The following is a 10000-nucleotide window of genomic DNA, read 5'->3' as shown; positions in this document are numbered from 1 at the left end:
CTCAGCCTGTACAATGGCATACATTACCTGACATAACACATAACACATCCTTAACAAATCCTACCCACAAGGCCCTGGTTCGGTACCTGCAAGCCCTATATCCATCATCAACTATACAGAAAACAAAAAGCTACAGTGACAGCATTAGCCCCCCACCAGGAATAGAGACGACTAGACTAGGGCACGCTGAAGGAGAAACCCCTCCAAAGCATGGAGGCCCTACTCGTGCCCAGTCTCTCGAACTCCAAAGAACGAACCTTCCCCAGGTCACCGAGAATGTTCCTCACCACCTCTTCCTCCGGGAGGGTTTTTTGTCTGGTTGATACAAAACACTGTGCGTTCCACGTGCCGTACCTGACCGCTAAGCTGACTAAGAATAAAGTGCCCCGATCTCGACCACCCAGGTGTCTGAATGTTCCATAGGCCCATTCCGCATAGGAGAGACCGGTCAGACCAGGCCAACCAATGGAGGCACCCACCCTGCTGTAGACCCCTGTATTGAGGGGACAATGAAGCAGGAAGTGCTCCATGCTTTCCAGCACGCCGCCACACTCCTCCCGGGGACAACCCCTTTCCTCAGGGTTCCTGTGTTTCAAGTTGTCCCTCACATACAGTTTCCCATGGAAGCAACGCCAAGCCAAGTCCCAAAACTTTAAAGGGATCCTACTAGAATTTAAAACCCTCAAACCAACCTCCAGATCCCGACTTGGGCAGTCCCTGAGCGCCAGGGGCTTCTGGAAATGGGTCAACAGAACTCTGTTGTCAAGGAGCCTCCTTGACAGAGTCCTGATCTCCCACATCCCCAGACCCCACCGGCGAATTGTTTTCAGAACCACGGTAGCGTAAGCCGGAAGATGCCCATGCGGCGTGCGAAGGTCCTTCACTTGCCCTCCTGTCTCCCATTCCTGGAAGAAAGGCCGAAACCACCCCCTGCAGGAGACTACCCACGGAGGAGCCCTCTCTTGCCAGAGGTTTGACATGTTGATCTTTACAAAGGTATTAACCAGGAATACCACAGGGTTGACCATACACAACCCCCCTAGTCTCCTCGTACGGTATGTCACCTCCCTCTTGACTAGGTTCAGCTTATTCCCCCATAACATCTGGAAGAACAAGCTGTAGACCCGAGTCCAGAGAGGTTCTGGCAAGATGCAGACACTGCCCAAATAGATTAACAAAGGGAGCAGGTAAGTTTTGATCAAGTTGACCCTTTCCCTGAGGGTCAAAGACCAACCCTTCCACTGGTCGACCTTCTGAGCGGCGATCTTTAGCCTGCTGTCCCAATTTTGTTTGGGGTAATCCCCCTGGCCAAATTCGATGCCGAGAATTTTTACAAACTGCTGAGGCCCTGGAAGAGTGTCCGAGAGATCAAAGGTAGGATCTCCCCCTCCCAGCCAGAGACTCTTACACTTATCCTGGTTGATCATGGACCCGGATGCCTCCGAGTAGCGGTCAACTTCAGACATCACCCACTCTGCCTCCCCTCTCGAGGACACAAAGACGGTGACGTCATCCGCATACGCCACCACTCTCAGAGTGGCTTCCGAGGCTGCCAAGTCCATGCTGACTCCCACCAACGGTCCACGATCTACCCTCCTAAGGAAGGGGTCAATCGCGAACACGTATAAAAGCGGGCTCAGCGGGCAACCCTGGCGAACCCCAGACCCAACCTCAAAAGAGCGGCCAATCCAACCGTTCACAAGCGGAAAACTCTCTGCCCCTGCATACAAGATCTTAAGCCAATCAACAAACCCCCCCGGCAGACCATACCTCAGAAGGACCGACCAGAGATACTCGTGATCAACCCGATCAAACGCTTTTGCCTGATCCAAGGACAGCAAGTACCCCTTCCAACGGCCCGCCCTACTCTGCTCCACTGCCTCTCGGACACCGAGTACAGCGCTAAACGCGCTGCGGCCTGGAACAGAGCAATGCTGAGCCCCCGAAAGGAGCCGGGGTGCAAATTTCACCAGTCGATTAAACAGCACCTTTGCCAGAACCTTTCTGTCCACATTGAGTAGCGCTATGGGACGCCAATTCTCAATGTGCGATGGGTCTTTACCCTTTGACAGGATGATCAGGGCCGACCTCCTCATTGACTTCGGCAAAGTGCCCGAGGAAAGACACTCATTCAACACCTCAGTCAACAGGGGAACTAAAATGTCCTTAAAGGTCTTGTAAAATTCAGACGTTAAGCCATCTGGACCCGGCGACTTCTTGAGGGCAAGCCCTTCAATCGCCAGTCTCACTTCCTCTTCCCTGATCGCCTCTGCCAAGACACCAAGAGAGGGGTCTACTCCTGGTTCGGGGACAGTTTCAGCCAGGAAAGCCGACATCGCATCCCGATCAAGATCCATCTTTCCCAAGAGGTGCGAGTAAAAGGATCTGACGACCTCCAAGATCCCTGATCTGGACCTTTTCAGGGATCCTGTACTGTCCATCAGTCCTGAAACCACTTTACTATTTACTGACATCTTGCAGTTCTTGTAGGGGTCGGGCGAGCGGTACTTCCCAAAATCCCTCTCAAAAACTAAAGATGCGTGTCTATCATACTGGCAACTCTTAAGCAAAGATTTCACTCTGGAAATGTCCTCGCGGTCACCTCCAGTCGAGACAAGATGCTCGAGTTTCCTCCTCAGGCCCTGATACAGGCGGTACCTGTCCAGGCTCCTGAGGCTCGAGAGCTGGCGGAAGAAACTCGCCACCCTTTTTTTGAACATCTCCCACCACTCCGACTTACTGCTACAAAGATCCAGTAATGGTACCTGGCTCTGAAAGAAATCCTCAAAGGACCGTCTTATCTCCGCTTCTTCCAAGAGAGACGAATTGAGCCTCCAAAAGCCTCTTCCCATCCGGGGGGTCTCTGCAACATTCAGAGAAAATAAAATTAAACAGTGGTCGGAGAACTCCACCTCAACGACGGACACTGCCGAAGAGATGGCATCCTCCTTTAAATAAAACCTATCTATTCTAGACCTACAACTACCTCGATAAAAGGTGAATCCCGCGTGGCCTGGGGTGTGCCGGATGTGGACATCCACCAGGCGAGCCTCACTAGCTATCCTATTTAGGGCCACACAGTCATAAGTCAGCCTGTCTCTGGAACCTCCCCTATCTTGGGACCTCGTGGCAGCATTGAAGTCCCCTCCAAAGACCACCTGCCGACTCGTAAAAAGATAGGGCTTGATCCTCATAAAGAGACTTTTCCGGTCCCAGCTGGTTTGGGGACCATAGATGTTAATGAGCCTGAGCTCCTGTCCCTTCATGAGGACATCCAAGATCAGGCACCTCCCCATTTCTAATTCAATAACCCGTCTGCATTCTACCGATGCGGTGAAAAGAACCGCCACCCCGCTACCCGGCTCGGCCGCAAGAGACCAATAAGATGGTCCACGCCTCCACTCCTTTTTCGCTTTATGTATGGCTGCCAAGTCTGTCAGCCTGGTCTCTTGCAAAAATAAAATGTCGGCCTCAATTCGGCCGAGAAAATCAAAGGCCGCAAATCTAGCCTTGTCAGATTTAATGCTGGCGACATTAATAGATGCCAGCGTCAACGGGGTGGGTGCCGCCATCCTGGGTGATTGAATTAGATGACCTTTTTCCCCTTCCCCTTGCCCTTCCCCTGGTTTTTATCACTGTCTGATGAAGAGCCGAGGGCCCTTTTGAGGGATGCTGATGTGTCCATATCCCTCCCTTCCTCCAGCTCCTCACCAGCACCACTATCAACCTCACCTCCAGGCTCCGAGACAGCGCTTCTCCCTGAGGGTTCCGCATGCCCTGAGGCAAGAAGCTGGACGCCCCCCACAGACCCCCTCGTCACCTTCGCCACATCCTCGCCCCCACACTCCTCATCTGAAGAGGAGATGTCCTTGAGGGTTTGAAAGCGGTTTGAGAGAACAACAAGAGGTGAGTCGGTTGGGCTTTCCTTAGGCACCTGGACCAGGGGAGGAGAAGATTTCTTATCTCCCTTTTTTTTCTTTTTAGCACCCTGCTTGCGCTTTTCATCTAGCCACCGTCTACTGTCCTCATCCATACTTTCATATAGCGAGGAACATGAAGAAGCGGCTTCCTCCTCCCTCTCCAACCTCCTGACCTCTTCATTCAAGTCCTGTTCCCCCAGGGCCTCAGTAGCAATGACACTTGCCCCCGGAGCAGGGCCAAGGGTTACCCCAGTTGCCTGGGGCTCCCCGAGCTCCCTACTCCTTCGACGGTTCTCCAATCGCCTTAACTTGGAGGGTGACTTGCCTTTCTTCCCTGGCCCCTCAGCCCCTTCACCTCCACCAGTGCCAACCACGGCAGGAGCAACCTCTCGGCTTTCTCCCGCTGGGCCCGCCATGGCGTTGGCAAAGGAACGAGGGCAGCGACTGAATGGGTGACCTAGATCCCCACACAGGTGACACCGAATATCCCCACAGGATGCGGCAAGATGACCTATCCCCCCGCACAACGCACACTTCTGCACTCTGCAGTGGGCACTGAAGTGCGTGGGGTCACCACACCTGTGGCAGAGCTTCGGCTGCCCCTGGTAAAAGGCCAGGATTCGGTCCCTTCCTAAAAAGGCTGAGGAAGGGATGTGGGTGACAGTACTTCCTGAACGCTTTAATTTAACCATAAAGGTCCAGGCCCCTGACCAGATGCCAAATTCATCCCTGTTTTTTTGGGGGACCTCCGTTACCTCCCCGTACCTGCTGAGCCAGGTCATAATGTCCATACAAGAAAGACACTCATTGCAAGTTAGGACGGTCACCTTCTTGATTTCGCTCTGACGAGACAACGCTTGTACAGCGAAGTCTCGCCAGCCAGGCTCATTCTTCACCAGCTCATAATTTGACCAAAAGAGCTCCAGGCCCTCCGGCCGAACAAAGCTGATGTCAAACACTGGGGTGCCATAGGGATGTATCAGGGCAAAGATGTCGATCGCCCTGAAATTCATCTTCAAGAGAAGCTCAACTATTTTTGCCCTAGGTGGGCACGTATCATTGCCTCTCCAGCGAAGACGAACAACATTCCTACGAGCCCCCCCAGGCCCGGCTGTCGGAAGGGTCCACACAGTTTCCCCTTCCCTTTCTTCTCGGAAAGCAGTCAGGCCATGCCTGTCTATCCAGAAGGACAGATCAACCGCTCGGCCCTCTACCATTATTGTTCTCTCACCCTTTTTAAGGGCCTCCAGGAGGCGCCGCTGTAAAATACCGTCCCCAGAGCCTGAAGATGAGGAGGAGGCCCCAGCAGTGACACTGGCATAACTGCGAGTAGTCACCCCTGGGGGGGCAGATGGACCGGCCTCACTAGACCTCATACCCCTGGCAGTAACATTCCCACCACTCACCCCGGTCCCAGACACAGGAGAGGGACCATTATCAATAGCACTCGTACCAGCACCATTCATACCCTCACCATTATTAACAGCACTTGTACCGGCACCATTCATACCCTCACCATTATTAACAGCACTCGTACCTGCACCATTCATACCCTCACCATTATTAACAGCACTCGTACCAGCACCATTCATACCCTCACCATTATTAATAGCACTTGTACCGGCACCATTCATACCCCCACCATTATTAGCAGCACTTGTACCGGCACCATTCATACCCTCACCCTCTGGACCAGCAGTAAAAAGTGTTTCTGGGCCGGATGTTATCGCCTCGGTGTCATCAGGTTTCCCCTCAACCTCATTAGCGTGACATTTATTTACTTGAGACAATCCTTCCTTCTTAGAGCCAGCAATGCCCAGACTCGCCCTCACCCTTGGCAAAGCTGGCTCCCGGGCTGGGGATTCATGTGACGCAGCCACCAAAGGAATACTAGTGACTGCGCCACCGGACCCAATGACCGCAAGCTTGGGGGGACATTCAACCGTGCCGTCAGTCCCAGCAGCCCCTTCATGCTGCCGCCGCTCAGTAGCACCAATGGGTTCCAGGGACACTGGAATATTCGCTGCCAGCTCTGGTGTCGAGCCGCCCCCCATTACTGAGGAGGAAACCTGAGCACCAGAGCTTTGTTCTGCACCCAACGCTGGGCCACCAACATTATCTGGCGCTATTGACGCCTTAAAAACGCCACCAAAAACGCCACCGCTACTATGACAAGCAGGGACATTAGCCTCCATTATTACGCCATCATTAATCTCCCCGCTTTCCTGCACCGGACCCACTTCAGGGCCCGGGCTAGGCTGGATCACGGGGCTTGTGCAGCGAGCTGACCCTGCGGCCAGCTGGGGTAGCACTGGGTGGGGAACAAACTTAAAACTGACCTGTTCCTCCACGATTTTTCCAGCCTTTCTGGATTTTAGTCGCCGCCGGGCTTTGCGCTTTGCTGTGCGCTTGGCATTAACTTTCTCCTCTGGACCCAAGTCCGCGCCAAAAGAAAAATGCTGCAGGCTCACCGGAGACTGGAGCTGCCGTATTTCCGCCATCAGCCTCCCACCTGAATTGCTGCTGCTGATGTCCTGGTCACAGGTGTCCCCCTCAGTGGCGGACACAGACTGCAAAAGGCCCCTGTGCAGATAATGTGCCAGGGCCCCCCCGCCCCCCCCCCCCCAATACCGACAAAGTTACCTAAACATATATATGCATATAAAAATAAACCTTACTAATAAAAATTATGAAGGAAGATTTATATTGTACATTTTATTACCAGTTTAGAACACAAGTAACACATTTTTTTCCGGGTTAAATTCTTATCTAAACTAAGTCCCTAAATGTGGGCAAAGAAAATGAAAAACCTATACTCACCTCCTCCGGCGCCTCCGTTCCCCCTCCGCAGCCCCTATCCCTTTCTGTGTTTACAAAGCTGCTGTGGTGACGCGCGGTCGATGGCACATGACCGCTGCAGCCAATCAATGCCCTCAACAGCGATTTGCTGTGGAACTACTGTCCTCAGCAGCACACCAATGAGGAGTTATTGGCAGCAGCGGTCACGTGCCATCGGCAGCGCGTCACCAGTGCAGCCTTGTACACTTGTAACACAGACCGAGACAGGAGGATGGGGGCTGCGGCGGGTGAACGGAGGCGAGGGAGGAGGTGAGTATAGTTTTTTTATTTTCTTTGCCCACATTTAGAGACTTAGGTTAAATTGAATCATTGAATATAACACAAAGCACTCATGCAACTGAGATGCAATAATTTAGATGATCTTATCATGCTTAGCTTACTGCACTGTTACCTATCAAGCAGGACTGAATCTCAAGATATCTACAGAGGGGGCTGTATGGCGTTATCTACAGGGGGGACTGTATGGCGCTATCAACAGAGGGGGCTGTATGGCGTTATCTACAGGGGGGACTGTATGGCGCTATCTACAGAGGGGTCTGTATGGCGCTATCTACAGGGGGGTCTGTATGGCGCTATCTACAGGGGGGTCTGTATGGCGCTATCTACAGGGGGGACTGTATGGCGCTATCTACAGGGGGGACTGTATGGCGCTATCTACAGGGGGGACTGTATGGCGCTATCTACAGGGGGGACTGTATGGCGCTATCTACAGGGGGGACTGTATGGCGCTATCTACAGAGGGGGCTGTATGGCGTTATCTACAGGGGGGCTGTATGGCGTTATCTACAGGGGGCTGTATGGTGTTATCTACAGGGGGGACTTTATGGCGTTATCTACAGTGGGGTCTGTATGGCGTTATCTACAGGGGTTCTGTATGGCGTTCCCTACAGGGGGGGTCTGTAGGGAAAGTCATACAGCCCCCCCCTGTAGGGAACGCCATACAGACCCCCCTTTAGGGAACGCCATACAGACCCCCCTGTAGGGAACGCTATACAGCCCCCCCTGTAGGGAACGCTATACAGCCCCCCCTGTAGGGAACGCTATACAGCCCCCCCCTGTAGGGAACGCTATACAGCCCCCCCCCTGTAGGGAACGCCATACACCCCCAATCACTCAAAAAAATGCGACCTACAGTGTGAAAAGACAAAAGACATGTATCCCCTATCCACAGGATAGGGGATACATGTGTGATCGCTGGCATTGATAGGGAGAGCGGGGGACCGAAAGTCCCCCGAAGTTCTCCATCACTCACCTCTGACTTCCGGTGTCTGCGCAGCTCAAGTGTGACCGGCGCTCCATTCATTTCTACGGAGCTGCCGACACAGACCCCGGAAGTCCGAGGTTTGTGATGGAGAACTTCAGGGGACTTTCGGTCCCCCGTTCTCCCTATCAATGCCAGCGATCACACACGTATCCCCTATCCTGTGGATAGGGGATACATGTCTTATGTTTAATGGCAGAGCGGGGAGATACTCCCTGCTCTGCCGTAGTGTTCCGTGGCATCGCGCTGTAGCAGCCATAGCGGCAGCTAGCGGAGATTCCGGCCAAGGTGGGGGCCCGTGCCGGCAGGTGACGCGGGCCCCCTCATGCCGCGGCCCCGTAGCAGCCGCTACGGCTGCTATAGCAGTAGTTACGCCCCTGTGTTAGGGGGAGTTCACACTGAGGTTTTTTTCGCGAAAAACGTCAGAAAGTGCCTCCCATTGAAATCCATGAAATTTTTCCTGCGAGCAGTAAAAACCGCATGCGGGAAAAAGAAGCGCAATGCCCTTTCTTCGGGCGTTTCTGTCTCTGACTTCCCATTGACAACAATGGCAGGCAGAAAATGCGTTTTTTGCTGCGTTTCCCTGCCCACGGCCCGATGGCCGAAAAACGCCACAAAAAAACGCAATGAAAAACGCGGGAAGTGTTCTACCGGCAGGTCAAATTATGCCTCAAAATTCCGGAAGGAATTATGAGGCAGATTTTTCTACATAAAAACTTCTCCCTTCTGACATGAACTTTTTAACTTCATCTACCTGTCCTCTGCAGTCTGCACGTCCTCCACTCGTCCTGTGTCTGTCCTCCGCTCATCCTATGAGTTCTCCGGCAGTCCTGACTGTACTGTCCAGCCGCCCGAAGTCTTACGTCGCACCGCCCCCTGTCCTCTCCCCTGCCTGAGCGCTCCTCCTACCACCAGCATCGCCGTCCTGTCCTATTCATCTGTGCCAGATTGGCAGTGCAGTGTAGCGGCTATCACCGGGCCCGGGCACCCGCCCCCTCCCTCCCGATTGGTAGTGCAGTGTGGCGGCTATCACCGGGCCCCCGCCCCCTCCCTCCCCTCATGCCTAGTGTTGTGATGCTACTAGGCATGAGGGGGCCCGTGCCGCCAGGCCTGGTACATAAAATGTAATGTGCCTGTCAGGGCGACACGGGCCCCCCCATGCCGCGGGCCCCGTAGCAGCTGCTACGGCTGCTACTGTGGTAGTTACGCCACTGAACGGGCCCCCTTCCCACGCGGGGCCCTTGTGCAGCTGCACCGGCTGCACATGCGGTATGTCCGCCCCTGGTCCCCCTCACCGGCTGAGCTGGAGTCCATGGGTAAAGCCACCTGCTCTGCAGGCAGCTCGCTGCACGTACTCCACTGACCAGACGCACCCGGACACATTTCCTCCTCCTCACCCTCATCATCCGTCTGCTTTCCAGGGTCACAGACACCCTTCATTGCCCGGAACCGATCATCATTGAGGAGTTTCTCCTTGAAAGGTCCACTATTCTCCAAAATAAACTTGCGCTTTTCTTTCAGGGCATTCACCTCAGATTTGAGATCCCTGATAGTCGCCATTACTACCAACCTCTTTGCTCCAGAAGTGACGTGCGACCGAACCCGGGCTGCTTTCAGCTCCTCCTGGAGCTTCCGAATGGCCTTCCCGGCGTCCTCATACCCACGGAGGCACTCCGCAATACGGGAGCTAAAGGTGGTTGTTGACTCCGTGGCACGTAGTTCACCCCAATCTGCCTCCACACCATCATGGGTGCTCTGCTGCACATCTCCAGGAGCGATCCTGCTGGCTGATACACCAGGAACCTTGCGGCTTTCCTGGCTTTCTGTCCTGGTTTCAGGCGGGGGCAGGATCGGGGCCACATCGCTGTGACCCCGACTAGATCTTCTCACCCCCACAACTTCGGCCGGTTGCTGAACGCTCCCGCTACCCGCCGGCCTAGACCGGGTAACAGGAGGCTGA

This window comes from Rhinoderma darwinii, chromosome 2 (genome assembly GCF_050947455.1).
Source record: "Rhinoderma darwinii isolate aRhiDar2 chromosome 2, aRhiDar2.hap1, whole genome shotgun sequence".
NCBI lineage: Eukaryota > Metazoa > Chordata > Amphibia > Anura > Rhinodermatidae > Rhinoderma > Rhinoderma darwinii.
This window is presented reverse-complemented; position numbering follows the sequence as displayed.